Source organism: Oryctolagus cuniculus, chromosome 21 (assembly GCF_051225735.1).
Source record: "Oryctolagus cuniculus isolate XC-2025 breed Fujian yellow rabbit chromosome 21, ASM5122573v1, whole genome shotgun sequence".
NCBI lineage: Eukaryota > Metazoa > Chordata > Mammalia > Lagomorpha > Leporidae > Oryctolagus > Oryctolagus cuniculus.
Genome location: NC_142887.1, coordinates 34,207,425 through 34,227,419, shown reverse-complemented (window position 1 = coordinate 34,227,419; position 19,995 = coordinate 34,207,425). Strand labels below are relative to the sequence as shown.

General features: G+C 44.5%; 2 long non-coding RNA genes across 4 annotated transcripts in view; one reads left to right on the top strand and one right to left on the bottom strand.

Moving 5' to 3' along the window:
* The window catches only part of LOC149119918 (uncharacterized), a 248,561-nt gene that overhangs the window by 145,987 nt on the left and 82,579 nt on the right, over positions 1 to 19,995 (bottom strand). The window lies entirely within an intron of this gene.
* The window catches only part of LOC127489167 (uncharacterized), a 72,610-nt gene that overhangs the window by 26,858 nt on the left and 25,757 nt on the right, over positions 1 to 19,995 (top strand). For 2 of the 3 annotated variants that reach the window (XR_016227436.1, XR_016227435.1), the window contains exon 3: positions 8,643 to 8,770. The exons of the other annotated variant lie outside the window; for it this stretch is intronic. This is a non-coding gene — a long non-coding RNA (uncharacterized LOC127489167). The remainder of the gene's footprint in view (positions 1 to 8,642; positions 8,771 to 19,995) is intronic. 3 annotated transcript variants of the gene reach the window in all.

Sequence of the window (19,995 nt, the reverse complement as noted above, 5' to 3'; positions counted from 1 at the left end):
GCTGTCCCTAGTCATTCCTCTATGAGGACAGGTTCAGTGCCAATCAGTGGTCTTTTTCTTTGAGAGCTGATCAGACTGTCCTAGTCATCTCTATGTTTTGTTGTGTACTGCTCCGTGGCATTCTGGACAGTGTGGGAGACTAAAAACTCTCAGGAGGATGCTCATTTTCCTTCTCTGTTGCTCTGTGAAGCAAACCACATAGCGCACATCTAACTGATCTTGGTGTTTTGGCTCATGTCCTACAGTGGTGCACCTTTGTGCAGTTTTCAACTCATTTTCATGGAGCTGTGTCCACTGAGACCTTGTACCCTCAGAGGTCACCTGGAAGTCAATTGCTTGGTTGCGTGGGAGCTCAGTTCCACAGTCTTTCCTCCCCTAGGGCGTGGCCTGTGTATGTGCAGTCAGAGGGATCTCACATCTTGTGCTGATTCATCTGCAGACTATTTGTCCCCTGCAGCTCTCTGATGTGCACAGTTCTCCTGACATTTGCAAGTGCCGCTCTTCCATGTTCTTCTCAATGGTGTTTACCCTCGTGCCGTGGTCCAGATCCACCGACAAGAATACCTGTGAGGTGAGATTGTTTGAGGAAAGATCGCTGGAGACTTTCCTCCTCTTCCTTGGAGAATGCCATTGTTTCTAATTTGTTTAAGCAGAAATAGAGTAATTTCCAAGGTTTTCCCTTCACTACTGCAGAGACCGAGGACAGCTTTGTCAGTGAAGGGAGAGGAACAAAACAAATGGGTATAACATTCCTATTCCCCATCAGTTTTATGTTGACTGCAGCCCCGGTCAGGAAGACCCTCCCTTTATCTCCATGACAGGCTGGCCTGTCAGCCTGGCAGGTCCATGGTTCTTTGGCCTCTGTGTTCCCTGTGCACAGCTGAGTTTGCCAGCCATGGAGAGAACCCCAGGGGAGGGCCAAGTGTGTCCACATTTCAGTCATGTCCATGTTCCCTATCATGACTGGTTTGTAATCTCTGGAGTTAGTGATGACTGTACTTAGTGGAGAATAGAAATGATCAACCTGACACTCCTCAAGGAAGCACAGAAGTTGATATTGAGCATGAGCCTGTCCCAGTGTCATTCCTTGCCCCTTTGAATGCATTGGGCTGATCCCTGCAGGCTCCCGTTCCCCATGGATGCATCTCAGTTTTTTCTCTCTGCCGTTAGCCCTGATGTGTCCCAGGAGAGTATACAGTTCATATGTAGTCATCCAGGGGAAGGAGCTGTGACTGGACAGACATGGAGCAGCCCTTACTGTGTATAAATGATGGCTGGCAACAGGAAAGGAGTCAGCTGGTTGGGGGGATAACAGGAAGTTCAACTATGTTACTGTTGCATGTGAATTGTTTCCCATTTAAATAATGGATCATTTGAGCCAACAAAAACCTTATTCCTGCTAATCACTGATCAGCCATAGGACTGAGGTGATCCATAAGAGAGAAATGATGGTTGGACGTGTTCTCCCTCATTTTAGACCTGGTACATCGTAATTGCTGAGCAAACCTGATGATGATCCAACTTTGTGGAACCATGATTCTAAATTGTTTTGGTAAAGCAAGTGGTAATTCATTTCCTGAATTCCTTCAGAGTGGATATTAGTAACACTTTTCTTACAGATGTTAATTATTTGAAAGGCAGAGATACAGAGAGAGAAGGAAAGAGACTTTCCATCCTCTAGTTCACCCCTAGATGGCTGCAATGGCTGGGGTTTGGCCAGGCTGAAGTCCAGAGCCAGGAGCTTCATCCTGGTCTGCCATGTGGGTGCAGGGGCCCAAGTACCTGAGCTGTCTTCTGCTGCTTTTCCCAGGCCATTCACAGGAAACTGGATCAGAAGTGCAGCAGCCATGACTCAAACCATATGTGATGCAGACCCTACCATGTGGAGGCTTTACTTTTTATGCGAAAGCACCATCAGCTATTAATAACTTTTGTACAAGAAATACAAATAAAATGAGCATGAAGAGAAAATAATCACTCAGTTTGGGCCATCTAGGAAGCCAGAAAATAGTTTGATTAGGACAGTGTAACAAAGAGTTATTAAGTTATGATAGAAGAGTAACTCTCTTGTATAGAGAATTCCAATAGGTGTCCTAGGGCTCAGGAAGAGCACCTAAGGAAGTAAACATTTGTAGGGGTCCCACTCCCCAAGGATGGGCTTCAGAACTCACAGGTTGCTGTTGATCCTAGCAGACAGTGGACAAGTGTTTGTATGACTGAGTGCAGATTTGGTGCACTCTCACTGGGCTGAAGACAGCCATCTGAGGTCTGTCTCCCTCTCTCCTCAACTCTGTCTCCCTGCACACACCTCATGTGTGTTTTCCTTTGGTTTTTCTAAAAGATGTATTTGTTTGTTTGAAAGAGTTACATGGAGGGAGAAGGAGAGACAGAAAGAGACAGAAAGAGAGAGAGAGGGAGAGAGAGAAATAGAGAGAAAGGGTGAGAGGGTGAGAGAGAGGAAGGTTGAGAGAGGGAGAGAGAGGGAGAGAGAGAGGGAGAGGAAGATGAAGAGAGAGAGAGAGAGAGTCTTCCAGGCACTGGTTCGCTCCCCAGTTGGCTGCCATGGCCGGAGCTACACCAATGCAAAGCAAAGACCATGAGCCAGGATCCTGGTGATTTTTCTGGGTCTCCCACGTTGTTTGTTGCAGAAGCCCCAAAACTTGGGTCTTCTTCCACTGCTCTCTCAAGCTATAGCAGAGGGCTGGATCAGAATTGGAGCAGCCAGGACTTGAACCAGCATGCATATGGGATGCTGGTACTGCAGGCAGTGGCACTTTACCGGCTATGCCACAGCACCAGCCCCTTTCCTATGGGTTTTGATTCAGTCGTGTGTTTTGAGAAGTATTTCTTTTTAAGAAACACGAATGGATTTAAGTATTTCAAACTCTCTCTGAGGTTGGTATTATTATTATGACCATGTATGTCACAGGTAATGGAAGATAAGTCTAAGGTGGCAAAGAGAAATCTCTGGTGACTGCTCTTCAGGCTTGGACTGTGGGACTTTGGACAAGTGAGGGAAAGCCCCTGTGTGCTTTATTTCCTCACTTGTGCAGGATGGTGGACAAAAGAGACAATGTGTAGTTGTGGTTCCTGGGTGTGGCTCAGACTGGGGCTGTCATGGTGTGCTAGAAATGTGGAGAGAGTGATAGAGAGGAGGCCAGGTGATGCTGGGAGGGTGTGAAGGGATCAAAGATGACTTGGGGAGTCAACAGTACAGGGTTGAACTCTGGGAATTAGCAGAGTCCAGGGCTCAGTGGGGGAAGCTCTACATCAGAGGAGGGGTGGCCCTGGCCTCTTTCTCCACCCCTAACTCATACTTGGCCTGCATTTCCCATCTCATCACTCAGCCTGGCCAGAGTGGGCACTAGGGAGAGCATGGCATGGGGGTAGACCCAGTTCATGCTCTCACAAGTGGGTTTGCTGGGTTCACCCTCTGTCTCAGGTGGGGCCTGGGGCAAAGCCTGGTCACAAGGCCTGGCAAGCAGACTCCTTCAGAGTGGCTTTGCTTTGGAGGTGACCCGGAGGTTCTCAGTAATGACTTCCATAGGTTCAACTCAGACACCTGATCCTGTGAGTGGGGCTGACTCAGGCAGATATAGGGGGAGTTTGCAGGATGCAATAATCATCTGTGGATAAATAGTATTTTCTTGAGTCTCTTGGTTCTTTGTGACCTGATTAGAAAATGTCATCACCTGTGTCCTCCTGGGGGAATGTTGTCCACATGTATGTGGGACACTACCCACTGTGTCTATGTTTTATAATGTCTGTATAGTACACTTGTTTTTATTTTTAACTTTTATTTAATGAATATTAATTTGCAAAGTACAGCTTATGGATTACAATGGCTTCCCCCACATAACGTCCCTCCCACCCGCAACCCTCCCCTCTCCCACTCTCTCTCCCCTTCCATTCACATCAAGATTCATTTTTGATTCTCTTTATATACAGAAGATCAGTTTAGCATACATTAAGTAAAGATTTCAACAATTTGCTCCCACACAGAAACATAAAGTGAAAAATAATAGATGATTTTTTGAATGATGATGAAATCAGATCAGACCTATTGTCATGTTTAATCCCAGTGAGAGTCAAGTTGGGAATTGATAATTTCTTCTTTTTTTTTTTTTACAGAAGATCAGTTTAGTATACATTAAGTAAAGATTTCAACAGTTTGCACCCCCATAGAAACACAAAGTGAAATATACTGTTTGAGTACTCGTTATAGCATTAAGTCTCAATGTACAGCACATTAAGGACAGAGATCCTACATGAGGAGCGAGTGCACAGTGACTCCTGTTGTTGACTTTACAAATTGACACTCCTGTTTATGGCATCAGTAATCTCCCCATGCTCCAGTCATGAGTTTCCAAGGCTATGGAAACCCCTTGAGTTCTCCGACTCTTATCTTGTTTAGACAAGGTCATAGTCAAAGTGGAGGTTCTCTCCTCCCTTCAGAGAAAGGTACCTCCTTCTTTGAAGACCTGTTCTTTCCACTGGGATCTCACTCACAGAGATCTTTCATTTAGGTTTTTTTTTTGCCATAGTGTCTTGGCTTTCCATGCCTGAAATGCTCTCATGGGCTTTTCAGCCAGATCAGAATGCCTTTAGGGCTGATTCTGAGGCCAGAGTGCTGTTTAGGACATCTGTCATTCTATGAGTCTGCTGAGTATCTCGCTTCCCATGTTGGATCGCTCTCCCTTTTATTTATTCTATCGGTTAGTATTAGGAGGTACTAGACTTGTTTATGTGATCCCTTTGACTCTTAGTCCTTTCATTATGATCAATTGTGAACTGAAATTGATCACTTGGAATAGTGAGATGGCATTGGTACATGCCACCTTGATGGGATTGAATTGGAGTCCCCTGGTATGTTTCTAACTCTACCATTTGGGGCAAGTCAGCTTGAGCATGTCCCAAATTGTACATCTCTTCCCTCTCTTATTCCCACTCTTATGTTTAACAGGGATCACATTTCAGTTAATTTTCAACACTTAAGAATAACTGTGTATTAATTACAGAATTAAACCAGTCATATTAAGTAGAGCAGACAAAAAAAATACTAAGAGGGATAATGTATTAAGTTGTTCATTAACAGTCAGGGCTATGCTGATCAAGTCACCATTTCTCATAGTGTCCATTTCACTTCAACAGGTTTCCTTTTTGGTGTTCAGTCAGTTGTCACCAATCAGGGAGAACATATGGTATGTGTCCCTTTGGGACTGGCTTATTTCACTCAGCATGATGTGTTCCAGTTTCCTCCATTTTGTTGCAAATGACTGGATTTCATTGTTTCTTACTGCGGTATAGTATTCTAAAGAGTACATATCCCATAATTTCTTTATCCAGTCTACCATTGATGGGCATTTTGGTTGGAGGCAAGATAGCGGAATAGTGAGGGCGTGCAACGATAGTCCGGGTAAATTTAGTTTAATAAAAGCAGAGTTACAGTAGCCTCAGACAAAGGATCAGGAAAAAATTGCAGAGGAAACTCTTTCGGAGCTATTTGCTGTGACCCAAAGGACCTACTGGGAGAGCAGGGTCGTCCACCACGCGGAAGCTGAACTGCGGGAGCCGCAGAGTCTGAGTGCCAGTGTGGGAAGGGGAGTCTATGTGACAAAGACACCAGCGGGGAGAGGAGGGATGCTAAGGGCTCTGAGTCCACACATTGGCGCTGGAATCGAAGCCTTGCAGTATTACTTACCTCCTGAACAAAAAATAAAATAAAATAAAATAAAATAAATAAATGAATAAATAAATAAAGAGAGATTTACCACGCATAACCTGAGGGTGTCACCTTTATACACCCTTAACCAGGAAGAACCAAGCAGAGCTCTCAGGCCACACCCATCTCAAGCCTCCAAGGCTCCTCCAACAGCAGGCAGTCCACTTAACACGGACATAGTATAATAATAATAAAAAAAACCTCACAGTGAGGGAAACAGAATTAACCATGCCAAGCAATAAACACAGAAATCGAGGGAACAAGATCAATGATGACATTATGATGCTTCCAAAATCAAAACACCCCAAGCCAAGATTATGAAGATGATGAGATAGAAGAAATGCAAGATATGGATTTCAAAAAATTTATGATAAGAACATTTAGAAGTTTTCAAAAGCAAATCCTTGAACTACAGAAATCCTTATTGGACAGGATTGAAAATCTCTCTCGTGAAAATGAAATTTTAAGGAAGAATCAAAATGAAACGCAGAAACTAGTAGAGCAGGAAAGTGTGATAGTGAAGAGAAATCAAAATGAAATGAAGAGCTCAATAGATCAAATGACAAACACATTAGAGAGCCTTAAAAACAGAATGGGTGAAGCAGAAGAGAGAATATCGGACTTAGAAGACAGAGAACGGGAAAGGATACAGTCAAACCAAAGAAAAGAAGAGGAAATTAGAAATCTAAAAAATATTGTTGGGAATCTACAGGATACTATTAAAAAAACCAACATTCGGGTTCTAGGAGTTCCTGAAGGCATGGAGAGAGAGAAAGGATTAGAAGGCCTTTTTAGTGAGATACTAGCAGGGAACTTTCCAGGTTTGGAGAAGGACAGAGACATCCTAGTACAGGAAGCTCATAGAAGCCCCAATAAACATGACCAAAAGAGATCCTCACCACAACACGTTGTAATTAAACTCACCACAGTGAAACATAAAGCAAAGATCCTAAAATTTGCAAGAGAGAAATGTCAGATTACTCTCAGAGGATCTCCAATCAGACTCACAGCAGACTTCTCATCAGAAACACTACAGGCTAGGAGGGAATGGCGAGACATAGCACAGGTGCTAAGAGAGAAAAATTTCCAGCCCAGAATATTATATCCTTCTAAGCTCTCATTTGTGAATGAAGGTGAAATAAAGACCTTTCATAGCAAACAGAAATTGAAAGACTTTGCCGCCACTCGTCCGGCCCTGCAAAAGATACTTAGAGATGTGCTACACTCAGAAACACAGAAACACGGCCATCAATATGAAAGAAGGGAAAGGAAGAACACCTACCAGTAAAAGAGCATGGGAAGCTGAAAGCATATACTCAAAAATATCTCTGGGAAAATGGCAGGGCAAAGTCACTATGTATCAATAGTCTCATTAAATGTGAATGGCCTGAACTGTCCAGTTAAAAGACACAGACTGGCTGATTGGCTTAAGGAACACAACCCAACTATTTGTTGCCTACAAGAAACACATCTCTCTAACAAAGATGCATGCAGACTGAAAGTGAAAGGTTGGAAAAAGATATTCGATGCCACCAGAAACCAAAAAAAAGCAGGTGTAGCCATATTAATATCAGACAAAATAAACTTTAATACAAAAACTGTTAAGAGAGACAAAGAGGGGCACTATATAATGATTAAGGGTTCAATTCAACAGGAAGATGTAACTATTATAAATGTATATGCACCTAATTACAGGGCACCGGTCTATTTAAAAGATATGTTAAGGGACTTAAAGGGAGACTTAGATTCCAATACAACAGAAAGGTACCAAATAAATGAGCTTTCAGCGCATCTCAAGGACCTAGAAAATTTGCAGCAAACCAGACCCAAACCTAGTAGGAGAAGAGAAATAATTAAAATCAGAGAAGAAATTAACAGGATTGAATCCAAAAAAACATTACAAAAAATCAGCCAAGCGAAGATCTGGTTTTCTGAAAAAATAAACAAAATTGACACCCCATTGGCCCAACTAACTAAAAAAAGAAGTGAAAAGACCCAAATCAATAAAATCAGAGATGTATAGTACACTTGTGCAGTGCACTGTGATGTGTCCCAAGAGGTGCATAGTGATGGATTTAGTGATAGCAGTGGTCAAGTGATGCCAGTGACGGTAATACAGTGACCCAGAGATACACCAAGAGATACAGTCATATCTGGTGATATGTCAATATACAGTGACATACAATAGTGACATACAGAGACAGGTAGAGTGGTATAGAGTGTCAGAGCAGTATTTAGTGACAGATGGTGATGTACAGTGACAAATATAGGTGTATAGTGATATATAGTGAGAGATACAGTAATACATAGGGCAGATATGGTGATGCATAGTGGCAGATATAGTGATGTGTAGTGATATAGTGATACATAAGGACAGATACGGTGATACACAGTGACAGTGATACATAGAGACAGAGTGATATATAGTGAAATCAAATGTATGGTGGCAGATATGGTGATAAACAGATATGGCCAATATAGCCCTATACTGACATATTGTGATAGTGATATACAGTAGTTGGTGGAGTACAGTGTGGAAGATGTTGATACAGTAGTGTGGTGCCACAGTGATATTTTAGAGTGACATAGTAAAAGACACAGATATCGGTGTATCCATGGGTGACATGTGAGTGTTGGTGTGTGGTGTTTTGTGCACAACATTCCTTGTTGCTCTGTTCTTGCACGTTTTGGCACAGAGTTGTCTTACACCTGAGAGTATCCATCAGGAATAAGGATTGGCTGTCTTTGGGGATGACTAATTCTCTAAGGTCTCAGGATTCATGAATATGCACACCACTTGCTGCATTGTGAAGTCTCCTCAGGGCTGGTGTTTGGGACAGTAGTTGCACTGCCACTTGGGACACCCACGTCCTGTATCATAGTGCCTAGATTTGATTCCTGACTCTGCTTTTGATTCCAGCTTCCAGCTACTGTGACTGCTGGGAGGCTGCAGGTCATGGCGCAACTGCCAGGGTCCCTGACACCCTTGTGGAAGACCTGGATTCAGTTCCTGGGTCCTGGAATCACTCTGCCCCATCTCTTCCTGAGGTGAGCTTTTAGGGAGTGAACCAGCTGAAGAGAAATCTCTCTCACTCTTGTCACTCTGCCTTTAAAACAAATAATTTAAATTTTGAATTTATTTTAGTTTCATTGTTGACATTTCTAAAGTATAGGCAAAAGGGAATCTCATATTTAAAAATAGTGCAAAGCTGGGGCTGGCTTTGTGGCACAGCAGGGAAAGCCACCACCTGCAATGCCAGAATCCCATATGGGGGTTGGTTTATGCCCTCCCAGCTGCTCCACTTCCAATCCAGCTCCCTGCTTATGGCCTGGGAAAAGCAGTGGAAGATGGCCCAAGTGCTAGGGCCTCTGCCACCCACATCAGGGACATGGATGAACTCCTGGATCCCGATTTCAACCTAGCACAGTCCTGGCCATTGTTGCCATCTAGGGAGTGAACCAGTGGGTTTAAGATAGATCTCTCTCTCCCCTCTCACTCCATACCCCTTAACTGTGGGAATTCTCTCTCACCCTGTCTCTGTCTGTTTCCTCTCTCTCTCTCTGTCATCACCCTGGTTTAAAACAAATAACATAAATAGAAAACTTAAAATCCATTCTTTATGTACATTTACAAAGCATAGGCAAAATGGATAATCATATTTAAAGTATGTGCATAGTGGCCATGGGGCCCTGTGGACTGTGGAGGTGACACCTCCAGGGCAGAGCACTGAGAACTTTGGTGGGTGACACAGGGAACTTGCCCTGGACCTGTGATGTGGAGGTCACTGAAAATGTGTCAGCGTCCCAGGGGTGGGAAGTTGAACAACCCTGGATGAGTCATTCAAGCCCGTTTTGTCCCAGAAGTTCTTTGCCTCTGGGTACATCATGCGATGTCTCTGGGATGGGCTTGGAGGGGATGACCTTCTGTGGGACCGGAGCCTGGAAGCAGTGCATCTCCCTGCATTTCTTGTTCTCTTTCTTCCTAGAAACATTTACAACTGTGGAGTATGGAGCTCTTGGAATGAAAGAGAATGTGTTGATAGTGTTAGCCTAACCCGTGGCGTGGGGCCTGTTGCATGGCTGAGTGACAGGGGGAAAGTCTCTGTGAGGCTGTGATGTGTGTGAGCTGCCCCCTTTCTTACCATCGTCCTTGGTGTAAGGATCAAGTTAATGTCACAGTTCCCCACGTGCATTCCATTGTCTCAAGGAGTCAGCAAGTTGTCTAGAAAAACACTTTTTCCCCCTATAATCCCATGTCTTCAGTGGAGTATAAATCTTTTCCAGGAATAGGTGGTGTGGAGGGATCTGCATGCATCTCAGTTTTTGCTGTGGTTTATAGCAAATGCTGTATGATGTCTGTTTCCTTTCCATTTAAGTGGCTCCTGTTAACGTCAGTAATTAGAGAATTTTTTTTGTTAAAGTGTCCCATGAGTTGTTTGCTAAAGGGTGAGGTACAATAAAACTGTGTGACTTTTGAGATGAAAAATTTCAGTGTCACTTGTCAGTTATTTAAGAAAATTATAAGGTATTCAGCCATAACTCATGTCAACAGCTTCAGGTGGTCACTGACATCATTACATGAGAGTGCTAATTGTTAAATTAACAACAGGAAACACTGTACACTAACTCTCATGCAGGTCTGCTGTCCTCAATGAGTTGAATTATGAGAGTTAACTGTAAAACTACTTCTTCAATAGTTTGTGTCTGTGTGTTTGTGTGTGTACATGCAAATTGTTGAAATCTTTTACTTAGCAGAGTATTGGTCTTCTATGTACAAAGTTAATTGAAAATGAATCTTAATGGGGAATGGGATTGGGAAGTGGAGTGGGAGGAACGGGAAACGTGGGAGTGTTGGTGGTAGGATTGGAATTAGGTGGTAAGAATAACTATGTTCCTAAAGTTGTATATTTGAAACTTGTATTCCTTTAAAAAAAGTAAATAAAGTTTTTTAAGGAAGTATTCAGCCATGCAGGAGCCAGAAAAAAATATACACAGAGTAATCTTGAGGTGCTCCCATACTTGCTCTGGGATCTGATTAGTCATGAGAGTGTATTCTGTGTAGATTGACTTATTATATTTTCAACTGGGCTGTGTCCAGTTAGTAGCTCAGATCAGAGCTTAATCCAGATCTCCCACATGGGTGTCAGGCACCTAGCTACCTGACCATCCCTCACACTCTCCTATGACCCACACTAACTTTTTTTTTTGATTAAGTTTATTGATTTATTTGAAAGAGTTGCAGGGTGGTGGAAAGAGAGGGGGAGAGACAGAGAGTTCTTCCATCAGCTGGTTTTGAGAGTTAGATTGAATCTCTTGGTTCAGAACTGATGAAACCATAGTGGGCCATTAATGTCCTGTGATAATTTGGCCATCAACCAATATTCCAGGGCAGGAGGCAGGAGCATGTCCCTGACATTGGCATGTGAGCCTATTTGTTCAGTGGTAACCCTCCATGGTTGGAATGATTAGAGGGGAAAAACTGCACTTTATATAATGTGAATGGGTACTAGTTGGAGTTTTTGAAGCTTTTGCCTTGCTTTAATTTGATATGAGTGACAGAGAGAGAGATGGTGGCACAGAGCTCCCATCTACTGCTTCATCCCCGAGTGACACCTAAATGCATGCTGTGGACAGGGAACACAAGTGAGGGCCTGGGAAAAGTGAAAAATTCTGTTTGAGTACTAGTTATAGCATGAAATCACAATTTACATCACATTAGGGACAGAGATCCTACATGTGGAGTAAGTGCACAGTGACTCCTGTTGTTGACTTAGCAAATTGACACGCTTGTTTATGGCATCAGTAATCACCCTAGGCTCTTTGTCGCTCCCCCACTTTCACGGAGGAAGAACACCAGACACTGTTTTCTTTCCCCTGTCCTTCCCGGATTTGCTGCCACTCCCCTGCCTCTGCGGAGGAGCGGCATCCCCACCGCTCACCCGCTTTCGTGGAGGAGCGGCAACAATGAGCTCTCCGACCAACTCTCAGGGGGCCGCACATGTTGTCTCTCTCCCCCTTTTATAGTCCTCTCCCACCAATCCATGCTCCGCTGCCCACGTACTGAGCACGCCACTTTCCTCCAATTAGAGGTTGTGTCAGGAATCAGCTAATTGACAAAGCAGCTGTGTAAGATTTGTTTGCTCCCTCTCAGTGCCATATGGTGGGAGATCAGATGCATAGAGTTAGTTTCAGTCCACAGTCTCAGTACTTACTTGTCTCCCGGGCGCCCCGCCATGTTGTGGGAGATGAACCCTGCTCCCCACAGCTCTTGTCATGAGTTGCCATAGCTATGGAATCCTTTTGAGTTCACCGACTCTTATCATATTTAGACAAGGTCATAGTCAAAGTGGAAGTTCTCTCCTTTCTTCAGAGGAAGGTACCTCCATCTTTGATGACCCGTTCTTTCTACTGGGATCTCACTTGCAGAGATCTTTCATTTAGGTCCTTTTTTTGCCAGAGTGTCTTGGCTTTCCATGCCTGAAATACTCTCATGGGCTTTTCAGCTGGATCCAAATGCCTTAAGGGCTGATTCTGGGGCCAGAGAGCTGTTTAGGACATCATCATTCTATGAGTCTGCATTGTATCCCGCTTCCCATGTTGGTTCATTCTTTCCTTTTTGTTCTATTGGTTAGTATTTTCAGACACTAGTCTTGTTTATGTGATCCCTTTGGTTCTTAGTCCTATCATTCTGATCAACTGTGAACAGAAATTGATCAAATGGACTAGTGGGATGGCATTGGTACATGCAACCTTGATGGGGTTGAATTGGAACCCCTTGGTATGTTTCTAACTCTACCGTTTGGGGCAAGTCAGCTTGAGTATGTCCCAAATTGTACATCTCTTCCCTCTCTTATTCCCACTGTTATATTTAACAGGGATCACTTTTCAGTTAAGTTTCAACACTTAAGAATAACTGTGTAATGATTACAGAATTAAAACAATAGTATAAGGTAGAACAGACAAAAAAATACTAAGAGGGATAATGTATTAAGTTGTTCATCAACAGTCAGGACAAGGGCTGCTCATGTCACTGTTTCTCATTGTGTCCATTTCACTTTAACAGGTTTCCTTTTTGGTGCTCGGTTAGTTGTCACCAATCAGGGAGAACATAAGATATCTGTCCCTTTGGGACAGGCTTATTTCACTCAGCATAGTGTTTTCCAGATTCCTCCATTTTGTTACAAGTGACCGGATTTCACTGTTTTTGACTGCTGTATAGTATTCTATAGAGTACATGTCCCATAATTTCTTTATCCAGTCTACCGTTGATGGGCATTTAGGTTGATTCCAGGTCATAGCTATTGTGAATTGAGCTGCAATAAACATTAAGGTGCAGACCGCTTTTTTCTTTGAAAATTTAATTTCCTTTGGGTAAATTCCAAGGAGTGGGATGGCTGGGATGAATGGTAGGGTTATATTCAGGTTTCTGAGGAATCTCCAGACTGACTTCCATAGTGGCATAATCAGTTTGCACTCTCACCAACAGTGGGTTAGTGCCCCTTTTTCCCCACATCCTCACCAGCATCTCTTGGTGGTGGATTTCTGAATGTGAGCCATTCTCACCGGGGTGAGGTGAAACCTCATTGTGGTTTTGATTTGCATTTCCCTGATGGCTAGTGATCATGAACATTTTTTCATGTGCCTGTTGGCCATTTGGATTTCCTCCTTTGCAAAATGTCTATTGAGGTCCTTGGCCCATCTCTTAAGTGGGTTGCTTGTTTTGTTGTTGTGGAGTTTCTTGATCTCTTTGTAGATTCTGGTTATCAACCCTTTATCTGTTGCATAGTTTGCAAATATTTTTCCCATTCTGTCGGTTGCCTCTTCACTCTCCTGACTGTTTCTTTTGCAGTACAGAAACTTCTCAACTTGATGCAATCCCACATGTTAATTTTGGCTTTGACTGCCTGTGCCTCCTGGGTCTTTTCCAGGAAGTCTTTGCCTTGACAATATCTTGCAGGGTTTCTCCAATGTTCTCTAATAATTTGATGGTGTCAGGTTGTCGATTTAGGACTTTAATCCATGTTGAGTGGATTTTTGTGTATGGTGTAAGGTAGGGGTCTTGCTTCATGCTTCTGCATGTGGAAATCCAGTTCTCCCAGCACCATTTATTGAATAGACTGTCCTTTCTCCAGGAAATGGTTTTAGATCCTTGATCAAATATAAGTTGGCTGTAGATGTTTGGGTTGATTTCTGGTGTTTCAATTCTGTTCCATTGGTCTATCCATCTGTTTCTGTACCAGTACCATGCTTTTTTGATTACAACTGCCCTGTAGTATGTCCTGAAATCTGGTATTGTGATGCCTCCGGCTTTGTTTTTGTTGTACAAGATTGCTTTAGCCATTCGAGGTCTCCTGCATCTCCATATGAATTTCAGTATCATTTTTTCCAGATCTGAGAAGAATGTCTTTGGTATCTTGATTGGGATTGCATTGAATCTATAAATTGCTTTTGGGAGAATGGACATTTTAATGATGTTGATTATTCCAGTCCATGGCTATGGAAGATTTTTCCATTTTTTGGTACCCTCTTCTATTTCTTCTTTAAGATTTTGTAATTCTCATCGTAGAGATCTTTAACATCCTTGGTTAAGTTTATTCCAAGGTATTTGATTGTTTTTGTAGCTATTGTGAATGGGATTCATCTCAGAATTTCTTTCTCAACTGTGGCATTGCCTGTGTATACAAAGGCTGTTGATTTTTGTGCATTGATTTTATATCCTGCTACTTTGCCAAACTCTTGTATGAGTTCCAATAGTCTCTTAGTAGAGTTCTTTGGATCCTCTAAGTAAAGAATCATATCATCTTCAAAGAGGGATAGTTTGACTTCTTCCTTCCCAATTTGTATCCCTTTAATTTCTTTTTCTTGCCTGATGGCTCTGTCTAAAACATCTAGAACTATGTTGAATAGCAGTGGTGAGAGTGGGCATCCCTGTCTGGTACCAGATCTCAGTGGCATGGACCAACTTATTTTAAAAAATGAAACCTGTGATTTTCAGTTTCTGCCTACATTGATAGAATGTTATACAAGAAAAGCATCTTGTTAATTTTTGTGGCAACAAATTTGCTGTGTTTCCAGTGCACATTGTTATTGGCAAAGCTGATGATCAAAAAATAGTAAGAATCACTAGAAGGACATTCAGCCTAGTGATTAAGATGCTCATTAAGAGACCCACACATCGGGACCGGTGCTGTGGTGCAGCAGGTTAAAGCCCTGGCCTGATGGGCCAGCATCCCATATGGGTACCGGTTCTAGTCCAGGCTGCTCCTCTTTTGATCCAGTTCTCTGCTATGGCCTGGGATAGCAGTAGAAGATGGCCCAAGTTCGTGGGCCCCTGCACCCACATAGGAGACCCAGAAGAAGCTCCTGGCCCCTGGCTTTGGATTGGCACAGCTCTGGCCATGGCAGCCATCTGGGGAGTGAACCAGTGGATGGAAGACCTCTCTCTCTGTCTCTCTCTCTCTGTGACTCTGTCTTTCAAATAAATACAACGCATATTTACAAAAAAAAGAAACCTACCTCATTGTACCTAGGTTCAGTTCTTCCTGTCTTTAGCTCCTGATTCCAGCTTCCTGCTAATGCAGACTCTAGAAGGCACCAGTGATGGCTCAAGTAAGTCAATTCCTGCTAGCCACAGCCACATGGGAATCCTTCGTTGCATTTCCAGCTCCCAGATTCAGTCCCTACCTTGTTCATCCCAGTTGGTTGCAAGAATTTTGGGAATGAACCAAAAAATGGGAGTACCATCTGTGTCTCAGCCTCTCCAGAAATTTAAAGACTTTGAAGATGTATTCATTATTGAAAGGCAGAGTGACAGAGAGGGAGACACAGAGAGATCTTCCATCCACTGGTTCACTTCCTAGAAGGCCACAGCAGCCATGTGTGGAACTCCATCATGATTTCCCACATGTGGTACAAGGACCCACGCACTTGGGGTGCCTTCAGCCTTTGCAGGCACATTAGGAAGAAGGCAGATATGCAGTGGAGGAGCCAGGACTCAAAGCATTACTCCAGCATGAGATGCCAGTGTCATTGTTGACAGCCTAAACCATAGTGCCATGATGCTGTCACCACAAAATAAATAACGTTAAAAATCTTTTAAATGCATAATGAGAACACTGTAGTTGCCCCAGTGGTGGGGGAAGACAGGGAGCCCGCCAGCCAAGGACATGTTACAGGCTGGCACATGGACATGTTACAGGCTGAACCTACTAGGTCCCTGCTGTCTGGCAGGGGGCACTGTGGAGTAAAGTATGCTCAAATGATTGAGTACAGTCAGGCTTTGGTGGTACCAGGCAAGGCTGATGTTTTTGCACCTGGCAAGCAGCAGAATTTGGCCCAAATGCTTGCCCCATTTCCACTATGTGGGAGACCCAGCTGGAATTCCTAACTCAAGGCTTTGGCTTGGCCCAACCATGATGGTTGAAGTCATTTGCTGAATGAACCAGTAGATGGAAAATCTCTCTCTCTGTTTCTGGCCTTCCAGAGAAATAAGCCTTTTTTTTTAAAAGGTCCCTCCTTCCAATGCCATTGCACTGGGGGCTAAGTTTCCAGCACAGGTATTTTGGGAGGACATTTGAGCCACAGCATTCTTTCACGGAATCAGCCAGCGGTGCAGACAGGTGAGGGCTTTACAACCTTCCTGCAAGACAGCTCTATTGGGTGGGCCAGAGAGTGGGGCCAGGAGGAAAGACTCTGTTCTGTCCCACAAGGACCACAGGCAGGGCATGGCAGCTGAGAGGCCCCCATCCTGTAATTGGTTAAGGAGAAGCAGCCACTCTTTTCAGCCAGGAGAGAATCCTGGGCTCCCATCCCTTCAGTTCAGCCACAGGCTTCCTGCTCAGGGGTCAGTCCTTGTGGACACCAGTGTGTTGGGCTCCACAGCCCCCTGGCCCACATGATGGAAACTTTCCAATAGGATTAGACCTTCCCTGGTAGCTGTCACACAGTCCAATGCTTTCTGATACAGGATCTGCAGAGCAGACACATGAGCACAAGAGACAGGGAGGCTTTTGTATTGAACACTGCCATCTAATTTCAATGTTCAGACAGCTGGAGGCCACAAGACGAGGGGTTCTCCTGAGTAAGAGGTGTGCCACAGGTTGGAGGGCAGAGGAGAGGATCAGACAGACGGGAGGGTCTGCAGATGAAGAGACTAAGGAATCAGGTCTGGAGGCCAGAGAAAGGCAGGAAGCAGGTTGGCAAGGGGGTCCTGCATCCATGGCCATGTGTCCCTCGTCAGACACTGCCTGGGCGGTAGGACAGCAGCAGCTATGAGGGTCCACATCCCTAGGGCTTAGATAATCTGGCCAAGAGGTGCAGGGAAAGGCAGGAATGCAGGCAAAATGGTCCCCTGGAGACAGCTGTAAGCCCCAAGAGGAGAGACTGGCATGGAAAGAAATACCCATGGGCTTTTTAAAAAAGATTTTTCTTTCTATTTATTTATTTGAGAGGGACAGACAAAGAGAAAAGTCTTCCATCTTCTGGTTCACTGCCCTGATGGCTGCAATGGCCAATGCTGAGCCCATTTAAAGCCAGGAGCCAGGAGCTTCTTCTAGGTCTCTCATGTGGGTGTAAGGGCCCAAGGTCTTGTGCCACCTTCTACTGCTTTTCCAGGCCATAGCAGAGAGCTGGACTGGAAAAGGAGCATCTGGTACTGAAACTGGCACCCATATAGGATGCTGGCACTGCAGATGGAGGATTAATCTACTGCGCTACAGCACCTGCCCCAATATCCACGGGTGGTTCTTCTGCACCCTGGGCAGTGGCCCTGCTGGTGTCTCCTGTTTCCTCTTCTGTGTCCTCTGCTTTCCTTGTTGCTGGACACTGGAAGGGCAGCAGTCAAATGAATAATTCCTACAGCTGGCACAGGGTTAATGGAGGAGGCCGTGTGCTGCTCTGCTCTGGGTGGCCATTGCTTCACCCCCAACATGCTCTTGATGCTCCACAGCCCTGTTGCTTTTCCCTGTCATGGTCTTTCCTGGTGACCCTGTTACTTGTCTTGGTGGGGACTTAGTGGTTGCACTTTGCTGGAAGTGTTCACTGAGCTGCAGGGATGGTGGTGAGTTTGTTCTGCCAGTGAGGCCTGCGCAGAGGTCATGAGCACCTGAATCAAAGGCCGCACCTCAGGGTGGCACAGTGAACTCAGGGTGGTGATCAGAGAGACCTGCACCCCTGCAGAAAGATCCTGGGGCCCTTCCCTTATGTCCTACCCATCAGTCCAGTACCACAGACAGGTGCTGACCCTGACCTGACAGAGGAACTTGGCAGGCTGAGTAAATGGGATCAAAGCAGCTGAGCTCTCTGGTCAAGGGCAGAAGTGAGGACAGAGTTTGCATGGGGAACTCCCTTAGGGATGTGGAGTCACATGGGGTGCTTGGATAGACAGCTAAACTCTCACCCTTCACCTTTGGCTGGGAACTCTGCCAAAACCTAAGTGAACAATCCTGGGGATCTTCTGGACAAAAGCTATAGGACTGTATTGTGAGTGAGGGCTGATTCCCTTGAGGTCCCAGAGATGGCCTGGTCATATCCTGGAGGGGTAGGCAGTGTCCATGACCCCTCCCCCATTCTAGACCTTGTGCCAACCATGATTAGATGTGAACCCAAGTCCAGCCCTCACTCTGAGACCCAGGGGCTTGTGGATATCACTGAAGCAGCTGAGCAGCAGCCCTGCAGGCCCACATCCAAGTTGATGCCTCCTCACTGCTCCTCACCAAGTTCTGTTGCCTGTCACATGGGCAGTTGGTTTGGAATGTCCTGGCTTCTGACTGTTGGGAACTGAGCAGTGTACTGGTCACTCCAGGTGGTCCCTGACCACAGCGATGCCTCAATGCAGAGTGGTAGGTTGAGCCATGTGCCATGGTGGGATGGACACTGTGTGGACCCCCTGATTCTTCAGCGGGGCTGCATGTCAGGGAAGTATTTGCATTTTGGTCAGGGATTGAAATATTGAGCCATGAGGTTAGTTGGGATTTGGGGTCATGTACATCTTCAAGGACATCAGCTGTGTCTTGCAACCCCCCAGGAGATTTTTGGAAAGTGTGGGAGGACAGTCCTTGGTTCCATGGCCAGGGTAGCATCTGTGGTCTCAGGGTTCAGGGATCTCCATGCTTAGGGAATCCAGCTGTACATTCACCTTAAGATTCACGAATCATCAGTGAAGTAAATCTGGGGAAGTCATTTAATCTCATTTATTTCAGTGCCTTGAAACCATCAGAAGACACAGCCGCTATTCTGCCTACACTACATCTCAAGACCATAGGTTTTGTTCGTGAGCTGTGAAGAATCAGTCCCATGCCAGTGTGGAAGAGAAAGCCCTATTTTCTGATTTGTCACCTGTGAGGACCCTCCTCTGAGGACACTAGCACTCAGGTCTCCTTAACTCTACTGGATACTTGGGAAGTGAATACTTATGTCAATGGCTCTTATGACATAGCAGCCAATTTTTTCAGGCTTTGAATTAACTTATTTTTAACCTCACAGTCATCCTAATACACAGGCCCTTCAACATTTCCACATGTGAAAGTGGGCCACTTCCACTTTTGTTGCTGCTGTGACTACTGCCACTATGAACATTTGCTTCAGATTGTTACATGAAGGAAAGATTTTTTTTTCCTGCTTAGATATCCCTGAGCAGAATATCTGGACCACACAGCAGCCCTGTGTTTAACTTTCTGAGAAAGTGTCACACTTCTGGGGGGATTAGCTGAAGCAGTGTTTGAAGTTCCCAATTTTGCGACCTCACTGGCAGCACTTTTCTGAACAATTTGCAGGCATCCTAGTGTTGATCTCTCAGGTCCTTTATACATAGTGTTTCACTCTTGTGAGTCTCTCTTTGGCCTTCAGCTTATTATGATATGAAATTATAATGCCAGGGTACATTGAACTTCCTGGTTATTTTTTAATTGCATAGACAGAATCAAAGAGATGTCCTCTGCTGGTTCACTTCTAAAATGCTTGCTACAACTACAGGAGCCAAAGCTGGGAACTGAGAACTTGATCCACGTCTTCCATGTGGCTGGAAAGCACCCAACTTCTTGAGCCATCACCACTGTCTCCCAGGATGCACATGGGCGGGAACTAGAGACAGAGGTAGGGGATCAAATGCAAGAATTCCTATGTGGGACATAGATGTCCTAAGCATTAGCTTAATGACTAGGGCTAATACCCAACATTTGCATATTGTGGTTGCAGGTTTTAAAAACACTGGGGGAAGCTTAGGATATAATTTATGTAGTCTTGCCATCCTATTCTCTCTGTCATCTCTCAGTGGG